The sequence below is a fragment of the Acipenser ruthenus genome, chromosome 53 (assembly GCF_902713425.1).
Source record: "Acipenser ruthenus chromosome 53, fAciRut3.2 maternal haplotype, whole genome shotgun sequence".
NCBI lineage: Eukaryota > Metazoa > Chordata > Actinopteri > Acipenseriformes > Acipenseridae > Acipenser > Acipenser ruthenus.
Genome location: NC_081241.1, coordinates 7,327,217 through 7,348,761, shown reverse-complemented (window position 1 = coordinate 7,348,761; position 21,545 = coordinate 7,327,217). Strand labels below are relative to the sequence as shown.

Genomic DNA, 21,545 nt, shown 5'->3' with positions numbered 1-21,545 from the left:
GATGCCGTCAACGATAAACATCATCCCTAAAGATCGGGTGAGGGAGTTTGGCAATAGCCGTCCAGGTGACAAAGACTAACTCGGAGATGAACTAATATGAATACTATATTATTATTATTATTATTATTATTATTATTATTATTATTATTATTATTATTATTATTATTATTATTATTGTAACTAGACAGACGTATTTGTAATGTTTAAAAGTAAAATGGTGCGTTTGTTTATATTATTGATTGATGGCACTGGTGAGCGTGTTACTTCCTTATAATTTGAAAGTTTATCAATAAATATGTTAACTGTTATTATTCAATAGCGCTGTTTGTGTGTCTTATAACGTGACACGGGGGCGGGGACACGACTCCAGTTTAGCCTCTTATTTTAATTGAGGAATAAAGAGGATTTGTATTTTTTTTTTTTTATTGGAGAATGTTTTTTTTATTGCGAAAAACTAGGATCCCTGGTCTTAGCCTTATCACTAAAAAGCAGCATAGCACCATCTAGTGGATACTGTGTCATATGTAGCTGTTATTGAAAACTCTGTGTGTGTGTGTAATGTTTCTAGAAAATTAAATAATTACAAAAATGACCTGTTGTGCACTTCAACACACTGTGTAGATCTCATATATAATATGCAGTTTTGAAAGAAGTTCCAGATATAATGCTAGACAATGTCTTTATATATATATATATACACACACACACACACACACACACACACACACACACACATACACACACATACATACACAGAGTGATTTGTAATTTGTGCAACATTGTCAGAGAATGGGAAGGATGATAAGCAAAAGAAAATGTCAATTTGTATGTTCAAGATCAGGTTGAAGAGGTTACAGCCCAACAATACATGTAGTATAAGGGACCAAAGTTGGACATTATATTAAATTCTGGGATTATTGTTGTATTTTGCAATCAGCTCTATTCAAACGTTAGTTTAGCATTAATGGGTATTTTCATTCAAAGGAACGTGTTCAGATTTGCCCAAAAAGGCATACCCAAGAAATGCAATATTGACCAGCATTGATTCAGTGATAACTCCTTGTCCTCTCATTCTAACAGTTTTCAAAAGGATCAGAACCATTCTAAAACGTTTCCTTACAGGTTGTATTCTCAATTTGTACGAACAACATAAATAGTAGTTATATTTATTAACCACTGAATGTACCAGGTAATGTAAAAAGATGACTTCCCTTCAATGAACCCTTATGGTTTTATTTAAATTGTAAAGGGAAATGATTCACCTGTGTGCAGTACTCAAGTCCAGGTAGGTAATTCTGTTTTTCTACACAAATCTACAAAACAAAACATGTTGTGTTTAAGTGTGTGTTGTCAGCATAAAGCTGACATATTTACAACTTCAAATCTGTGAATATGTGGGTAATGTTGCTCAGCAGTCTTGCAGCATAATCGAATGTGATAGAGTGTTCTGCCTCTTCTCTCGCATTGGTCTGGTTGACCTTGTGAAACCTCTTGATCTCCTACAGCTCTCGCCAATGCGTTTCTGACAGTTCTTTAATCTGCTCTTCTATTTTTTCTAACTTCCATTTCCTCCTTAGCTCCTCCAGTTCCTTCTGGTACTTGGCTCTCAGCTCCTGTTCCTTCCTTTGCAGTTCCTCTTCATACTGCTGCTTTAACCTCTGTTCCACTTCCTTGATCTTTGCCTCCACCGGCAACCCTAACCCTAACCCTAACCAAGAGGAACACGTGGGGTCCTGGGGAAGACAGAGAAACACATTCCACAACCTCATGTTTAACTTTCTCTGAAGAGAGCTCTGTGTCATACAAGCCTGCGCTGTGTCAACCACAGCAATGTCTCCACCAGCAATCCTAACCATAATCCTAACCCTAACCAAGAGGAACACGTGGGGTCCTGGGGAAGACAGAGAAACACATTCCACAACCTCATGTTTAACTTTCTCTGAAGAGAGCTCTGTGTCATACAAGCCTGCGCTGTGTCAACCACAGCAATGTCTCCACCAGCAATCCTAACCATAATCCTAACCCTAACCAAGAGGAACACGTGGGGTCCTGGGGAAGACAGAGAAACACATTCCACAACCTCATGTTTAACTTTCTCTGAAGAGAGCTCTGTGTCATACAAGCCTGCGCTGTGTCAACCACAGCAATGTCTCCACCAGCAATCCTAACCATAATCCTAACCCTAACCAAGATGAACACGTGGGGTCCTGGGGAAGACAGAGAAACACATTCCACAACCTCATGTTTAACTTTCTCTGAAGAGAGCTCTGTGTCATACAAGCCTGCGGTGTGTCAACCACAGCAATGTCTCCACCAGCAATCCTAACCATAATCCTAACCCTAACCAAGATGAACACGTGGGGTCCTGGGGAAGACAGAGAAACACATTCCACAACCTCATGTTTAACTTTCCCTGAAGAGAGCTCTGTGTCATACAAGCCTGCGCGGTGTCAACCACAGCAATGTTTTCAGTAGCAAACACTGTTTTGTTATTGAGGCAGCATCGACCTTAGATCTAAACTCTCTTCTGCCCAGGATAGTGTTTCCTACTGCACTCTTCCAGCCCCTGTCTTCCCAAAGAGCACAATCCTGAACTCAGGCAGAATGCGTCGGGCTTGCTCAGGGGAGGGAGTCTCCCTTTGTGTTTCTTCATTTGATTCTGCTTTGCTTTCAGACACTGCAAAAGAATAGTGTTCAGCTACTTTAAACCAGTACCTTCCACTGCAGCCCAGCACTTCAACAACTGAGCTACCTAAAACAGCAGAAACACTGCAAAAATACAACACGGATGATGTCAAAAGGGAGAGGGGGGCTATTAATATGTTTGTTTAATTTTGTGCTATAAACTCAGTTGATAAATAATTTATATTGAATTAATTGTATTAATGCATACACAATCTGTTCCATACGTAAGAAATAACCCATGTAAGACAATCCTTACCGCACGCCCTAGCTTTAAGAAAACATATACTCCCTGAAGACTGTTTGAGTGTAACATATATTTTGTACTTTTTTATTTACCATAAACATTACATTGAACATTGCCATTTATAGTAACATTTTCGAGATGAAATGGCATGTGTGAATTGAAAGCAGACTGATTTCCCTCATCTGAGGGAGGATTCATGGAACAGTTAAACACTGCACTGCACTGGCACTCAGTGGAGGGGCTTCCGAGTGTTTTTTTTTTTTTTTTGTAGGAAATGATCCTACTGAGGCTTTGCGGTCGTCAAGAGAACCTGACCAATAATTTCCGAGTCTGTTTTCACACCGATGACGGTAACCTGCATAATTTCCCTAGATTGTAAACCAGCATTAGCTGATATGTGGACTTTTGCACAGTGCCGCAGTCCTTCCGGTCCGTGGCAAACACAATAGAATTCTATGCCGAACCCGATCTTGTTCTGAAATCGGAGGGTTGTGGTGAGATGTATCTGTTGTGTCGAGTTTAAACATCGCATACTCACTAGTCAGTTTTATAAAGCGCTATTTAATTTAATAAGATGCTGCTGCTGCACACATTACATGCTGAGTGAGACTTGCGTGGTGATTTCTCAGATTGCTTTTGATTACACTATGTAACACAATTTTTGTTCCTGGGTAGTAAGTGTTATTTCCTAATTGCTTATGCCTCAAAAGTATGGAAAATGGCTATTATTCCCCACAAACTTTGCTTTTGTGACCAGGACAGTGATATTTTGAAATTTACCTATTTCCAGTGAGAAAACGGGCGAATTTGTGTCTTTTCGTTCACATAAAGTCAGAAAAAAAAACAACATATGAATCCAAATTAACATGTATTTATACTAAAGTAATACAAAAATGACTACAAAAGATTTAGAAGTGAGTAGTTTTTCGAGATTTACGATTATACTTTAAATCACTTTCACGAATCAGCCCCCAAAATGTAGTCTCCCATCATGTTCTCGTTATACTGTCCTTGGTAGCGGCGTTCAAAGTCCAGTATATCCCGGTGGAAGCGCTCGCCTTGCTCCTCCGAGTACGCTCCCATGTTCTCCTTGAATTTATCAAGATGAGCATCAAGGATATGGACTTTGAGGGACATCCTACAGCCCATTGTGCCGTAGTTCTTCACCAGAGTCTCAACCAGCTCCACATAGTTTTCGGCCTTGTGATTGCCCAGGAAGCCCCGAACCACTGCGACAAAGCTGTTCCAAGCCGCTTTCTCCTTACTAGTGAGCTTCTTGGGGAATTCATTGCACTCCAGGATCTTCTTTATCTGTGGTCCGACGAAGACACCGTCTTTTACCTTTGCCTCAGACAGCTTAGGGAAGAAGTCTTGAAGCTACTTGAAGGCTGCCGACTCCTTATCTAGAGCTCTGACAAATTGTTTCATAAGGCCAAATTTGATGTGCAGTGGTGGCATCAGCACCTTCCGGAGGTCCACCAGTGGCTCCCACTTGACGTTGTTCCTCCCCACAGAGAACTCGGTCCGCTGTGACCAGTCCCGCCTGTGGTAGTGCGCCTTGGTGTACCTGCTGTCCCAAAGGCAAAGATAGCAGGGAAACTTGGTAAAACCGCCTTGGAGACCCATCAGGAATGCCACCATTTTGAAGTCTCCTATGACCTCCCAGCTGTACTCATCATACTTCAAGGCGTCCAGCAAGATCTTGATACTGTTGTAATCCTCTTTGAGGTGCACCGAGTGAGCCAGGGGAAGAGACGGGTACTTGTTACCATTATGGAGCAGCTATTTATATTACTGGAAAGTTCTAGAAAGTTCTAGAAGTTACTCCAAGTTTACTCAGCCTGTTCTGGAAAATAGGTAAATTTCAAAATATCACTGTCCTGGTCACAAAAGCAAAGTTTGTGGGGAATAATAGCCAGTTTCTATACTTTTGAGGCATAAGCAATTAGGAAATAACACTTACTACCCAGGAACAAAAAAAAAATTGTTACACGGTGTTAGCATGTGTAACCCGTGAGTGGGGAAAAGCTTTTAAATAAAACACAGTTTAAACAATACTTACTGGGTTATTAAAAGCTCTGTTGTGAAATATGTACACGCTCTCTTTATTCACTTTGTCTTTGGAGCATGCTGACCAAAATAAACAAAACGTGATTTTTTAAATAATTTACTTTATGCTTTGTGCATTGGGGAATAGAAGAATAGGATTCAGTTATTAAATATTGAACATTTTCTGCTTTTTCCAACTGAACATTACATGTGTAATTACGTTTGTAACACCTAAGAGACATTAATAAACACACAACAATCCTAATGTATTTTATACTGTACTTAGTATATTAATGTATTTATAACTAAGGCTCTACATTAGAATTTATTTAAACGTATTACACTTTTAAAGCAGCCTAGTTACCAGGAGCAGGCTGGAGTCTTTCAATAGCAATGTCACTCACTGTTAGGAGCGTCGTTTTCTTTGCTGTTTCTTCTTTGGTTCCTCCTCATTCTGCTCCTTGGCTGAAGAACAAAAAGCCCGTAAACAAAACTATTAAGGCTCTAGTTTTAAAACTAACAGTTTTTTTTGTGAAACTATTAAATTTAACAGACACAAAATTGTTTTTAAGTTACTAACTCTCTGTTGAACCGAATACTGTTTTGTTTTTAGCCGTATTTTTATTTTCATCGGCAGACGCGCTCTGGATGCAAGAACAGTGCTGACGTGTCATTTCATAAAATTATATTAAGAGAGGTTTCGGGTAAATATAGAAAGAAAAAAGGGAGTGTATATTTGAGCACTAGTACAACAAGACCATGTACGGAATTAAAATGAATGGACTGTAGAATACTCTTTTTTTCTTGTAACTGTGATTTTCTTGTAACCCAACTGTATAAATGGGGAATTGTGTGTAAAAATAATGTGATATCTTGTAACAATTGTAAGTCGCCCTGGATAAGGGCGTCTGCTAATAAATAAATAATAATAATTGGTTTAAAAACAAACAAGATTATCCATAAACTAATGTTCACAGAAAATAAATATAAAAAGAGAATTTCGAGAAAAGCTGCCGGGAAGCACTGTCGCTGCTGATTGGTTGTTTCTACGCGCTTTGAAAGGGAGTCTCGTCTTCCAGAATATCAGCAGATATATTCTGTGTGCTTTTGACGGCGTGGATTTCCATAACAACTTTCTTGTTGAAGGCTGTCAAAAGAGGAGCACCAGTCGTAGTGTTGTCGTAGTCGTGTAGTAGTATTGTTGTAATCTTTAAATAACCACTAGAAATATATAAACTGCTTCAATAATTGACGCTGTTCAATTTGATTGATTGCCCGTTCAAAAACGAGCAATAAGGGTGGCGTTATAGTGAGGGTCAAAAAATAAATAAAAATAATATAAAAACACACACAACCTTCTATGTTTGCAATAAATTCAACCGTTTTACTTTTTTAGTTATACAATTACAGTACCTCCAGGCCATTTTAATAAAACATTCATCTTTTTTAAATCTACAGTACAAGTTCTTAACACAACCAGTAGGTCTACTAGTGACGTTTTATCATCTTTTGCGTTCTGTATGAAACACACATGGTTACTTTTGAGGAACAGTTTATACTTAAATAAATAAATAAATAAATAAATAAATCTCTCATTTAGTTTCAAATCACCCAAACAGCAATTCTGTAAAAAACAAAAAAGCGTTTTTTTTGTTTTTTTTTTTACACTGTACTGTCATTTGAACTTCACTACTTCACTGTTTGTGGCGCAGCTGTAAGCCTGCTGAACACTAACCCCCATTGAACGGTGCCGTCTATTTATTTCACAAAGCAATTTAAGCTCAACACCATTCCTTTTTAAGCAGTTAAAAAAAAACGTTGAATATGTGCAGGCAAAGACTTTTTAAACGAAAAGTAAAACAAAAAAAAAAACTATTCTGCTGTTTACAAAACGGACGCTTTAGTTTAAGTCAGCCTTCATCTGTGCAGAACTTGTTTAAAAAAAAACAAAAAAAAAAAAACATTTACCGTGGTTTATAAAAGTCACTTATTTTAGACTGCGTAATTTTTTTTTCAGGTTAAACAAATCGACCCGTTCCATCAAGGTAAGCCATTTGTTTCATTAGAATGTCTCCAATTGTGCTTTGATTAACATGCCTCACTTAGGTTAGAAAACATTTGCGATGTCTTGCTGGCTTGCTTTCTTATTTTCAGATGTACACATGCAGATGTTTTTTCTTTTGCTCTGGTGTTAAATGTAGGGTCGACTCGCCATGTCGTACTTTCTGTTTTGCTTTGGGAGCGGGAGTGTTGATGACATTGGATTGAACGGTCAGTTAACAACGAATTAGGAACGCGATTCAAAGGTTAACTGCATGACTTTGTTGTTTTAATTGGCCATGATTGTTTCGTGGGCGCTACAATGAGAGAAACTACAATGCTTATATTTACGTTTGCTTGGCTTGGGAAGTTGGCGGGTGGCGGACAGCGGGGTGGAGATCTAACGGGTAAAAATAGCACTTGTTTTTATATTGGTGACATTTGTTCAGAGAGAATAGCTGGCGGCATGCAGGGGGTGGCGTTATAAAGGGGGCGGTATAACGCAGGACAACTGTATATGAAGACAAACACAGAAACATAACTTCTATTTTAACATTACATTCTAAACTCGATGAACATGTTACAACTTCAATAGAAAGACATGCAGACAAATAAAATAAGGAAAAGCATTACTAAATTATAAAACAGTTTGTTTAATATTCTAGGCACATGTTTTAGTGGTTGCCTCTGACGATAATTCCAGTTGGATTTGTAGCTTGCCTGGGGTGTTTACGCTTCAACCTGTGTAGTTTACAATTTTCCTTATTTAAATAAATAAATAAACTTGTCATTTAGAGTATTTTCTGATGTCTGGGTTTCATGTTTCTGAACAGACAGAGAAGCATTATACAAAACAAGTAAATACATTTGAAATACTCACTTGAACCACTCGATGGCGCTTTACGCTTACTTCTTGTTCTGAAACCGGAGCTGTGACGCGAGTCCTCTCCTGGAAGGTGTTGCTGCTTCTGTTGTGAGAGCTGTTGCACCCAGTGTTACTTATACTAACAGGGGCAGATCTAGTCTTGTAGATTGACTGGTTCACAAAATCCCTGTGACTCCACCCCACCTCAACACATTTATAACATACTTGAGGACATGCATTTGCAGGTCAATTTAAGTAACATACTAAGAGTACAACTATAATAAGCAATACTTGGAGTTACTAAAATATGAAAATCGTTTTTTTTTAAATGTAATAGCTTCGGCATGGGGTTTTTTTCCCACTTTTTCTGTATGAATTCAACTGCTGATGTGCACGTGTTTTAGTTTGTTGCATCACAGATACGAAATCATTGCCAAATATTACTGCTGCTTTGTGAAGATATTCTTTCGGTTTTGTAACTGCTGAACCCCAGATTTGTAAAGGACTTGTATAACCTGTCAAGTTTCTCTGCATGTTGTCCTGTTTTTCTACCAAAAACTATGCAGTATTTGCAGTCGGCTCCGTCATCAACTGCTGAATAAAGCAACCAGGTAAACTGTGTGAGCCATTCCCTCCTAAATGACCCAGCTTTGTTGTGTGAGCTCTTCTGCTTTGGGGATTCATATTTCTCATGAGGCTGCCATGGCTGCATGAAAATCTCACAGTGCTTTGCATCTGAAAGAGTGTGTGTTCTTACAATATAGTGCCCTGTCATTGAGGTGACTTATTCTTTGGTTTATTTCTATTATAATGGTATTTTTGTACAGCTATGTTCCCTCCTGTACCCTGAACTTGTGCTCTTGTCCCATGATGGCTTGCTGGATCAGTGCTGCAGTGGAGTGATCTTGGCTTCATACCCAGAGGGCATTCTTTCCCTACACTACTCTCACTGAAAAAGCCTGATCGCATATATAAGCATATAATTATTATCATTATAAATATATTTGTCAATCTTCATGTCTTAATAGTTTCATAATCGACTGATTGATGTGCATGTCCAATAAATAACTAATATTGCATCTGTTAAAATCTAGTTTAAAAGCTTAATAATTTATATATTCCAAATAAGAAAAACGTGTAAATACGGTACATGGCAAACTAGGTTAGAAAAACTAAATCAAAAGTTTGCCCTGAAGTAACTTTACTAAATTGATGCATTTAAATGTCAGGGTCATTTATTAAGAAAGCCTGAGACGTTTGCATGAGGGCTGCCAATGAGAGGTTGACAAATTGTTCTAAAGCTTAGTAAAAGGTTAAAAGTTTATAAAGGGCCAACCCTAGCAGATGAGTTGTGTGACTTCATAAAGCTTTTATCATCACAATCATTTAAACACAGTTCACAGGGCGGGAGCCCGGGCTATTAAAATAGTTTGTTAGATTGTAGATTGGGTTGGTAGAGGAGAGACCTCTAGAGAAAACATATAAAGAGGTTGTCTTGCTGTATGAGGAGAGGCGTGGCCTCCAAGACTGTGCAGAGCATCCCTCGAGGATAGAATAGGTACCGATGCAAACCTGAAAATGAACAGACAGAAAAGTAGTTACCCTGGCTATTGGAGAGCTGTTCGCTGTGGGAGCAGAGAGCCTCCCTCAGGGAATCTGAAGATCGGTAGAAAGTAGAGAGGTTAGTTAGGACGTTGAGCACTAAGCACATAGCAGGCTAAAACTGAGCCTCTGTTTTAAGTTAAGAAATAGCACATGAGCTGTGAAAGGATAGGGGTGGCCGGGAGTCAACACCTACTCGTACGATGAGAACCACTCTTTTCTGAAGGCAGAAGTGGCGTAGCCTGACCTGAGGTCACGGCAGTGAGATCACTTGCCCTGCAAAAGAGATTCCCCGGCTCCATAGAAATTCCACAAAACCATGCAACAAACAACAAAAAAGACCACGTGCCAACACATAGGAAAAACTCATGAGAGAACAATGAAAAGTTATATAGATGTATGGATTATGTGATAATATATAACTATACCTGCAAATGAGACGTAAAACTGAGGTCCTATTGTAAGTGACTCTGCATATAATGCACAGTTCACAGCCTGCCTCTGTAAAGCACTTTGTGATGGTGGTCCGCTATGAAAGGTGCTATTTAATGTATGTAACATATTAAGAGTACAATTATAATATGCAATACTTGGAGTTAGTCAAAATGTAAACACTTCAGTCTGTTGCTTCCACTTTATCTCTATAAACTGAATTCAACTCCTGATGTGCACGTGTTTTAGTTTGTTGCATCACAGATACAAAATCATTGCCAAATATTACTGCTGCTTTGTGAAATTCTGATATCCTTTCAGTTTTGTAACTGCTGATCCCCAGATTTGTAACATTTTTGTATAACCTGCCAAGTTTCTCTGCATGTTGTCCTGTTTTTCTACCAAAAACTATGCAGTATTTGCAGTCGGCTCCGTCATCAACTGCTGAATAAAGCAACCAGGAAAACTGTGTGAGCCATTCCCTCCTAAATGACCCAGCTTTGTTGTGTGAGCTCTTCTGCTTTGGGGATTCATATTTCTCATGAGGCTGCCATGGCTGCATGAAAATCTCACAGCGCTTTGCATCTGACAAAGAGTGTGTGTGTTCTTACAATATAGTGCCCTGTCATTGAGTTGGCTTATTCTTTGGTTTATTTCTATTATAATGGTATTTTTGTACAGCTATGTTCCCTCCTGTACCCTGAACTTGTGCTCTTGTCCCATGATGGCTTGCTGGATCAGTGCTGCAGTGGAGTGATCCTGGCTTCATACCCAGAGGGCATTCTTTCCCTACACTACTCTCACTGAAAAACAACTTCACAACTTCATCTTAACAGCAGTGTGGCGGAGTGTCCTGCCCCTATATATATATATATATATATATATATATATATATATATATATATATATACAGTGTATATATATATATATATATATATATATATATATCTATATATATATATATATATATATCTATATATCTATATATCTATATATATATATATATATATATATATATATATATATATATATATATATATATGCACTGTTTAATTATTATTTGTATTATTGTTTGCGGCGCGGATAAAAGCGCCACATATTTGTTGTTGTTTTAGATTTTAAAAACCTTGTGAGGATGCATGACTGATCAGCTAGTGATTTATTTAACTAGCGAGATGGGTTTTTGAGAGAGAGAGAGAAGATTAGAAGTTAAACGACTGCTCAACCTTATTTGTTTATTTGTTTGGCCAACACGCCTTTTTGTTTTGGCGTGTTTTGTTGTTTGTTTATTTAATAAAATAGCTGAGCGCCGTAGCACTCAGTTTCACCACCACCATCCATTGCCTTTGTTTACTGTTACTCCCTCCTGGTCCATGACGTCATCACAGCAACAGCTCGGCCACAAGCAGACTTCACATCTGTGTATGTATTTATTTTAAATCTGGTCTCTGCTGGGGCTGCATTTTGCCCAGAACTACAATTCCACAATAGACTTTAGAGATGATGCATGTCTAAGGAAACAAGCAAAGTGAAAATTGATTAAAAAAATCCGTTCATTGTGCAGGTCAGGTCTGTTGTCAGTCTTCCACTAGCTTCATTACTGTCTCAACCCAGTTTCATATGTACTCTTTGTAACCCCCAGCTTCCTGTTGCAGAACTTAGGCTGTGGTTTTCACTTTTGCCATGCTTACTCCTGACACGACCGCTTGTTCTGCTTTTACGTTCTGCTTTTACCCATCAGATGTATGTGGTTTCTGTTCTACACGCCTGTAGATATGAGTCAGTAATTTACCCTTCCTCTGCAAATGCCTGTTTTTCTGAAAAACATATTTTCATACTCTTCACAATTTCTGATACGTCCCTTTGCTGCATTGTGAGCCACCTTAAGTTAATGTGAAAAGTTCAATAGAGTCCAGTTCAATGCTATGTACAATTGATATGTGATCCTTCAGTCCACACCTCGATACCTTCCTTTAGGAAAGCAGTAGAACTTTGTCTTCATTAGGATTGTGACAGGGAATGAAGGAATCTGAGCTGCAAGTCTACCTCCCGACCAGAAGGGGCGCTCTGTTAGGTTGGTGGTACACTTTCCCAGAGATGGCTCGACTCGATGGCAGGTCGGAACCGGAAGTCGCCCATTGTGGAAAAAGCATGTAGTTGCGAGACTGCTAAACAAATCCATTGTGATCAGCTGTGGGACATGCAATGATTGAATAGAGCCGGGCTTATCACAGGGAGGACCTGTTATGAACAATTACAATACTGTCTGTACATATAACTCTTTCCCACGCCACTCACATCCTGACACATGGGGCAGGATTTTCAAAAGTTTATAAATGATAACTCCAGTGTTAATCAACAAACCGTTCTGTTTCATTGATTTGGGCATTTTCAAGAGGTCGTTATGCCCATCTCATTATTAAATAATCATGCTGACTTGATTCAAGAAATCATGTTAATATCTTACCGAGCAGTGCTTCTTGCGACTATTTCTTTTGTTTGCGTGGGAATTTAAAAGCAAGTCCGGATTGTCATAATTTATCAGGAGTTAATTTGCACTCAAAAGGAGGGTTTTAATTAACGAGTGACTATAAGTCACCTTGAAACAGAAATTTAACAGACCTAGACAATTCAATATTTGTAGTAAATATTTTAGACTTTTATATACTTATATAAAATGAGATTTGTTCACTTGTTTTAACAATTTGTAACCATAAGCCCGGAACACAATGCTCGATGACATCACAGCAAGGGATGCATGGATGCATAAAGTACAGTGGCAATGGAGCGAATCAACAGGGGAAAAGGTAAGGCTATGGCTGTAATGAATATCTACAATTTGGGCTAGAACTTAATGTGATGTGATCGTGAAAAGCACATGACTGGAGACATGCATGTATTCTCTCTCTATTAAACACACACACACTGTAGGGAGAAAATTCAAAACAGCAGTCGGAGACACGGGTCCAGTTTACAAAGACCAGAGATCACTTTATTAATAATCAAAATTCAAACAAGTAGTGTTTTTAGGCTCACACACACTCAGAGCGCTCTGGAGAGGCATGCCATTCTGCAACCTTCCTCTAAAACACTTCTGCATTTGTTTATATAGTTGCATGAAATCGTGCTGTATCCCTTAAACTAACCAATAGCATTTAGACATCGCCCTTGTTTCTCATCTCTAGTGGTTGTGTCCACCCCCTTCCTCCTCCCCCTCTTACAGGGAGATGCACACATAACACAGGGAGATGCACCCTTAAACCAAGTCTGCTCATGCGCAGCCACATTACCCGATATACTAAGTTCTGTATAACTGTTAGTCACATACTAACTATACATTTGTCTATAACATTGTGACAGGGTGGCTTTGTGAATGACGTCAGACCAGAAAGGAATACACAGAGACAGACAGTACTGGGGTTGAAACCGAAAACGCAAATGGCAGCGCTCAGTATTTTAATAAACAAATAAATAAACGGTTGAACAAAACAGGACACGGCACTTGAGGCCAAATAAAACAGACAAACAAAACGGACTAACACTTAAACGGTGGACGGACAGACAAACAAACAAACACGGCGAGTACAACAAATTTATATTTACTTTTTCCTTAATTTTACTTTTCTTTACTCCTCTCCACACCCGTTCTCCACTCACCGAACACACAACCCCGAGTGAGTCAAACGTGCATCTATATATACTGTTGTGCCGGGATTCAATTACTATTTAATTATTCACTTGAATCCCATCACGTGAATTAATTATGTGCAACCTCGTGCTCACATATTAAATACTTTAAATGCACGTGAAGTGATGTGCCATCCTCGTGCTTAAATACAATTACACATTTTTAAACACAGACCCGTTTATATCCAGTGTACCAATGCCTATATACCAACATTAACACAGCACACGCAACATACAACACAGAAATGCACACAGGGGCAGGGCACATTGCCACAAACATACATCCTGTAGCTTGCAGTTACATCCTTTTACTTGCAGTTTCACAAGCTGTTTTTAACTTAGCATAGCTTTTGTAAAGCCTATATTTTGCTGATGGCATATTTTTATACAATATTATAATGCAGTAACCTAGCATACATCACACAAATTTTATGTCCTTCAATACATACACCCATACATACATGGTATTCCATTGGTTTGTATTGTAACAGAATTGCACCACTCACGGTTCATTGCCCCTTTAAGAACAGACCCAGGAACTTGATTTTTACTATTTAATAACAAATACACACAAAATAAAACAAAAGCCAAAAATAAACACCTAGCTCTTTTTGAGCGCTAACTAAACATAAATCAGGAACCTACACTAAAACAGGACAGCTAAGCTGTTTACCTGTTTCAAAATAAACAAAAGCAAAAGTACACTCCAACAAAAAGGATTCACACTACCTTTTCTTGTACACACTCGCAAACAAGCTCTTCACACAGCAGCCTCAAGCAGCCTGGCTGCTTCTCTTTTATATCCTGCACCTGGCTCTGATTTACAATAACAGCCAGGTGCAGGTCATAATTAACTAATAAAACCCCCTCCCTGCTGTGTTACAGTATATAATGTTCGTGCCGATATTTTTTGAAAACAAAACCTGACAGCCCCACATTGTACTTTTTAACTATTAGACTAAATATTTACAGAATACTTAAAAACTGCTGCTATGATTCATTTATTATTAATAGCATTGTCATTAAATTATACCACATTTTATATTTACAATGAAGGTAACCTATACTGTGTCACCCAAATGCTTACAAAGTCAGCAAAAACATGTTTTCCCTTTGTTGTAAATAAAAACATGATTTAATATAGTTTAATTATAATGCTAAAGAAATCATGCAGCATGGTCCTAATAGCAGTTGTTAAGTATTCTGAAAACATTTAGTCTAGATACATAGATACATTATATATTGAACCCTTTTATTTCTTGTTGGCTCTAACAATGATAGGAGAAGCACTTTTAGCTACCAGGGGCATTGGGCCACAGCCAAGTAAGCTGTATGTTACAGTTTACAGTTTATAAACGAAGTAATATAATGTATTACAATCGCATTTCAACCCTTTCTAGGCTGTTTTTAGAGATGTAATTTCATCTAAATATAAGCTCTAGGCATTCTTCTCAGTGACTCGTGACCAAATCCCAATATACCAACTCATAATAATAATTTACATTGAGCACTTTTTCACATTTGTTTGTCTTCTACCGTAATCGCTTCAATGTCAGCTAGAAACGAAGTCACTACAAACACAGACACGCGCACACGCCCACACACACACACACACACACACACACACACACACACACACACACAGACACGCGCACACGCCCACACACACACACACACACACACACACACACACAGACACGCGCACACGCCCACAGTACAAAAGTAAATGTCTGTGACATCCATACAAGCTTGGGGTAGTTCTAGAGCCTAGTGGCTTAAGTTTTGAATAAAGAAGATCCCTGATTCAAATGTCACTGGAGAAGTTTGTTTGTGGCGTAGTCAACTCAACTGATGGACAGTTTGTTTCGTATTTCCAACAGTTTCTAAGATACGTCTTGGAATGGTTTTGAAAAGGAGAGAAAGAGATTAACAGATGGACACTTTTAGGCTGCAAGACCAATGTGACCAAACATTCCCTCGCCCCTGTATGTGGAAAACAACATGTTTCTTTAAGTGCTGGGTGTGTCCTGAAGCCTGACGCTTGTCACAACCTGAGTAATTAAGATAACAGATAACAGAGACACTAACAACCAAGGATAAATGAACTGCCCTAAAACTTAATGCATAGATATTTTGAATGCCACTTAACCATAGACAAGCACTAGGTCAAATGCATTGGTTCAAATGCACAAGGGTAACATTTTAAAATTATGTGGTTAACAGACGCATGATACTGAAGAGAATGTGTCTGTCAGAAAATATAAAATGTAGGGATATCACAGATTCAAATGACAAGTGTCAAACAGGGTAAACATGCTGTTTATCATTCATGAATAAACTTGTTTTTTGCTATGAAACTAATATGAACTATGAATATGCCTAAAGGAATTGCAACAAATTGCCATAAGAAAAAAGCATAGTCTATATTCATTAATACTTCTAAGTAAAGGATTCACAAACACACCTTTATAATGTAGAGTTATTTTCTTGTTCCAAATGGACCAACAGTCTTTTTATTTAAAATGTCTTGCATGGAAAGTGCTTTGTTTCACTGGCTCAGTTGTTACATCAACTTACCAGCAGAAGATGTTTTCTATTTTCATTCTATTTTGTATTTTATTACAGCAAAACCTGGAACAAGTGTGACAACCGGCTAGTATTTATTTTGTCAAAAATGTAAGCAAGTCTATCTTTGACAAATATTTACAAATCCCTACATTTCTAATAAAGAATGAACAGTTAAGGGTTTGGAATGAACTTTTCTTCGTGTTGCACAGGATGTTTGAGTTAATAATCTCAAGAGTGTGATGTAGGGCAGAGGCATCAACAGCCATGTTAACACATGGACGCTACAGTGTTTGACAGCTGACCAGTTTGTATAGGCACAGCGGATGACGTGAACAAACTCTGATATCTCAACAAATGCAGCATATTCTTTACATTTGGGAAACCCCTAGACACGACTGAAACATAAATAAATAAATAAATCATATACTTTGACATTTAATGTCCCAGGAAGTCGCTCAGATTTCCAGGCAAAACCAGAACTGGTAGCAACCCTAATTAAAGTACAAAAAATTGGGTTTAACATTAAAGTTTCTACTTAACCCTAACTATACATGATAATCAGGGCCATAACCAGAGCTCACATTCTACCAGGTCACACTTAGGTTTCAAGCTCTAGCTGCAGTATTTATATGACTGCTTGGTATTTACTATTCAACCTCCAAATCTATGTTACACAGCAAACCAACAGAGAACACGAAGGAGTCTTTTGTACTTTACCAGAATTTCTACATGAACATCAGCATTAAAAACAACCGAGGACAGGACCCTGGTGTCCTCATAGTTAGTTACGGCCATGATGATAATGTATCCATAATAAAATGCACATTGATTTCCATTCTGTATATTTATCATTTTCAAAGCTGCAGACTGGTAATGTAATTTCACTTTCTCAACACTGCACTACACTTGAAGATGGAAGCTACTGATCAGATGTGTCACCCTTGTTTTGTAGGGACTCTTCTTCAGATAAAGCATGGCTAATACAGGGGATGAGACGCTGGAGATGGCAGCTCTCGGACGACCCTTCCAGCTGGGAATGTTGTATGACTGCCGGAAGGATCGCCTCATTCCAGGTGACTGCTGACCCTTGCTTGCACTTATTCAGCCCACACGAGTGAAACAGCGCACCAGTGTGAGGCGCAGGAACAGGAGAGATTCAATAGGGAGCCCCCACAGGGTAATCAGCCACTCTGCATCTGAAGAGTTTGCATGTTACATTAAAAGTTCAGATCTGGAAAATCTTACGTTTTACCTGAAACTGTCAACATTTACCAAGTAAGGAATGTCCAGAATTAAGAAATAGATTGCTGGATTTACCAGTTAATCTTATGATTTACTGAAGCTTTATTGGTTAAGGCACTTGGTTATTCTTGAGATTTATCTGGAAATGTCCACAGTAAAGCGGTATCATATTTATTTTGGACATTTACTGCTTTACTTGGTAAATATCAACATTTGCCAGTAAATCTTGAGATTTGTCAATATTCTGACTTTTACTGTAACAAATACAATATATAGAAAAAAACATGGGCTGTGACGTATAAGCAAATACATTTTAACATTGAAGAGATGGGCTTTGTATCAGAAGACTCGGAAATCGCGTGTGACGGGTAAGTGCATTAGTTTATTACATACTGTAAGAGGAAGTGTGTTACATGTGTGGGTCGTCACTGAATAATCATGAGGCAGGCAAGAGCATTGGTGCTGACACGCCGCACAGGCACGCAGACCCAATAACAACACAGTGCTGACACGAGGGTACCAGCAATGGCAGCCCTAGCATCACATTTACTATAGAAAACAAAACAAAGCCAAAAATACAAGGCAAGCGCCTGCTCCAGGAACCTACTACCCTACGATAGCCCTCTCTATGCTTGGCATCAGCATCCCTTAAACTAATCTATTACTGTTGCTCCCGAAGTCCCGACCTCCCAGCGATTCTGGGTCGCTCTGACGGACCTGGCTGGGCAGAGCCTTCACAGGCACCGTGTTGCAGTTGAAGAGTTTTGTAGCAGTCATCCTGTGGAGCGGACCCTCTCCACCTGCTGGCAAACAAACAAGCCTTCGCTCAGCACACTGTGTAGCAATAGCCTTGCAGTAGCTTTTTGGAGCTCCGCACAGCTTTCCTGGGCATGCCCCCAGACCTCCGGATCAGCTCAGCTGAACTGGTCACTTAGCAACGTGTCTCAGCTGCACACACTTGCTCAAGAACCAGCTGTCACACACACACACACATTATATATATATATATATATATATATATATATATATATATATATATATATATATATATTGGAATTTATTTTATTCTTAAAACAAGGATGGTAAAACGCAACTTATGTGTATCTGGGTATTGTATATCCAAGTGCTGACTGTATATATATTTCTTTTTTTTGGAACATTAATGTGGATTTTAAAAAGCTAATTAAAGCCTGATGTAAACTTTGCCTTAAGAGACGATTTTATTACAACAAATAACAATAAATATGTTTATCTTGATTGCATGGCAGGAATTACTTTGTGGAACCCAGAAGAACTACAAGGCAGCATAAATGAAAGATCCCAGCCGATAACTGAGTTCAGAGTCACCGCCTCGGACTCCATTGAAGAGAAGGCTTCTGCTTTGAAAGTGGACACTTCCCTGAAGGCGAGTCTCCTGGGGGGTTTGGTTAAAGTGGGTGGAGCTGCAAAGTACTTCAACGACACACAGAAATCAACAAGACAATCCCGAGTCACTCTGCAGTACTACACAACAACACGATTTGAGAATCTGACCATGAATCACCTGGCCAAAGAGAAAGTGTCTCACCCCAGCGTGTTTGAAGACAAGACAGCGACTCACGTGGTCACCGCTGTGCTGTACGGAGCTCAGGCATATTTCATATTTGACCAGCAGGTATCCTCAGAGGAGAAGCAACAGGAAATCCATGGAAAAATGGAGCTTGCAATAAGTAAAATACCTAAAATTAAAATGGAAGGTCAAGGCTCTATTGACCTGGAGGGAACAGAAAAAGCTGAAGTTAAAAAATTTGAATGTACATTTTATGGAGATTTTCATCTTGAATCTAACCCGTTGACTTACCATGATGCTGTGAAAGCCTACTCAACTCTTCCAGAATTGCTCGGGGACAAAGGAGAGAACGCAGTGCCTGTGAAGGTCTGGCTGTACCCGTTAATCAAGCTGGACTCCAGGGCTGCCAAGCTGGAAAGGAACATAAGTGACTACTTGGTAACATCTATGCAAACTGTTTTAGAGCAATTTAATACAATTGAAATGCAAAGCAACGACATGATAAAAGACATTGTTACCCAAACGTTTCCTGAAGTCAATGAGAAGATTCAACAACTGAAACAAAGCGACACGCAGTACAAGCTGAATTTCATGAGCAAACTGTACGCCATGCTGCCTTCCATCCGCGGAGGTGTGCAAAAGGAAGAGTCACTCAGAAAGATTTTAAACAATCACGAAGAGTCCCCTTTTAACTTTAAAGCACAACATGCTTGGCTGAACAGCAAAGAAAGAGAAATCAATGCAGTGAGACGTTGTCTTACTATTTTAAAAGACATACATGTATCTTCTGTGAATGAGCTAGATGAGGAAGAATTAAACAATGAGACTGAAAATATTGTTTGCTTTACCTTCACCTCACTGCACGAGCCAGAACCATATCTGGAAGATCTAAAAAACTACCTTGAAACCCAAGCGAGTAAGAACACTCAAAGTTCAACTCTTAGTAAATATTTGCATCAAGAGAGCAAGCAATGGGTGAGCAACGAGACTAAACTGAAGATAAGAATGTATTTGAAGGTATTCCAGGAGTTAGTGAACATCAACAGGGAGAATAAGAAAACAAAGTTTTTCATAGTGTCTAAGGAAGACCAGGAGTTTCCTGGAGCCTGCATTCTCCTGTTTGAAAATGGAGCATCGAAATACATACATTTCAAGATCCCATCAAAACCTGACGTCCCTGAGGTCTGTGATGTCACCCATGACAGTGCGACTCTGAAGGTGGTGCCTCCCAGTAGTGATGCTGATCAGAAACTAAAATACCATCTGGAGTGCATTAATCAGAAGGAATGGGCAATTCAATCCAGCACTGATAAAACAGAGACCCTCACTGTATCAGGCTTGCAACAGAACACAGAGTATGAATTTAGATACACAGTGGAAGGGAAGTTGGGGTATTCTGTGAGCAGTGACACAACCAGCAAAGTCAAGACAACAAGCTCACTTACACAAGCCACAGGTCAGTGGTTAGTTCCTTTTTTTTAAATGTCACTAATATCGTCTATCATCACCCTTCTCTGTAGTAATCATTGACAAGTTAGAGTATTATACCTTTTTTTTAGGGCTGTGTCCGAAGGTTCGTTCTGTAGCCAGGGATTCAAAGATTATTTTAAACTAAAGCATAGAGCTGATACCGCTCTGAAGCATAGTGCGGGGCTGGCAGTGGAGAGTGTAGCGTGCACAGGGGAAGGCAGCAGCGGGGCTGGCAGGGGAGAGTGTAGCGTGCACGGGGGAAGGCAGCAGCGGGGCTGGCAGGGGAGAGTGTAGCGTGCACGGGGGAAGGCAGCAGCGTGGCTGGCAGGGGAGAGTGTAGCGCGCACGGGGGAAGGCAGCAGCGGGGCTGGCAGGGGAGAGTGTAGCGTTCACAGGGGAAGGCAGCAGCGGGGCTGGCAGGGGAGAGTGTAGCGTGCACGGGGGAAGGCAGCAGCGGGGCTGGCAGGGGAGAGTGTAGCGTGCACGGGGGAAGGCAGCAGCGTGGCTGGCAGGGGAGAGTGTAGCGTGCACGGGGGAAGGCAGCAGCGGGGCTGGCAGGGGAGAGCGTGGCATGCACGGGGGAAGGCAGCAGCGGGGCTGGCAGGGGAGAGTGTAGCGTGCACGGGGAAGGCAGCAGCGGGGCTGGCAGGGGAGAGCGTAGCGTGCACGGGGGAAGGCAGCAGCGGGGCTGGCAGGGGAGAGTGTAGCGTGCACGGGGGAAGGCAGCAGCGTGGCTGGCAGGGGAGAGTGTAGCGTGCACGGGGGAAGGCAGCAGCGTGGCTGGCAGGGGAGAGTGTAGTGTGCACGGGGAAGGCAGCAGCGGGGCTGGCAGGGGAGAGCGTGGCATGCACGGGGGAAGGCAGCAGCGTGGCTGGCAGGGGAGAGCGTAGCGTGCACGGGGGAAGGCAGCAGCGGGGCTGGCAGGGGAGAGTGTAGCGTGCACCGGGGGAAGGCAGCAGCGGGGCTGGTAGGTGACATAATCACACACGAAGACATAAGCATCTATCGGGCTTATGTCTTTTCAGATTGCGTCGCCTATCAGCCCTGTGCACGCTACAATACATTATTTGACAATTTACAAAATGGAATTCCAAAAAGCGCTTGCTGTGCTT

The 21,545-nt window shown here is 40.1% G+C and overlaps 1 protein-coding gene across 1 annotated transcript in view; it reads right to left on the bottom strand.

Moving 5' to 3' along the window:
• The window catches only part of LOC117965739 (neoverrucotoxin subunit alpha-like), a 109,661-nt gene that overhangs the window by 59,307 nt on the left and 28,809 nt on the right, over window positions 1-21,545 (bottom strand). The gene's annotated exons all lie outside the window — the stretch shown is intronic.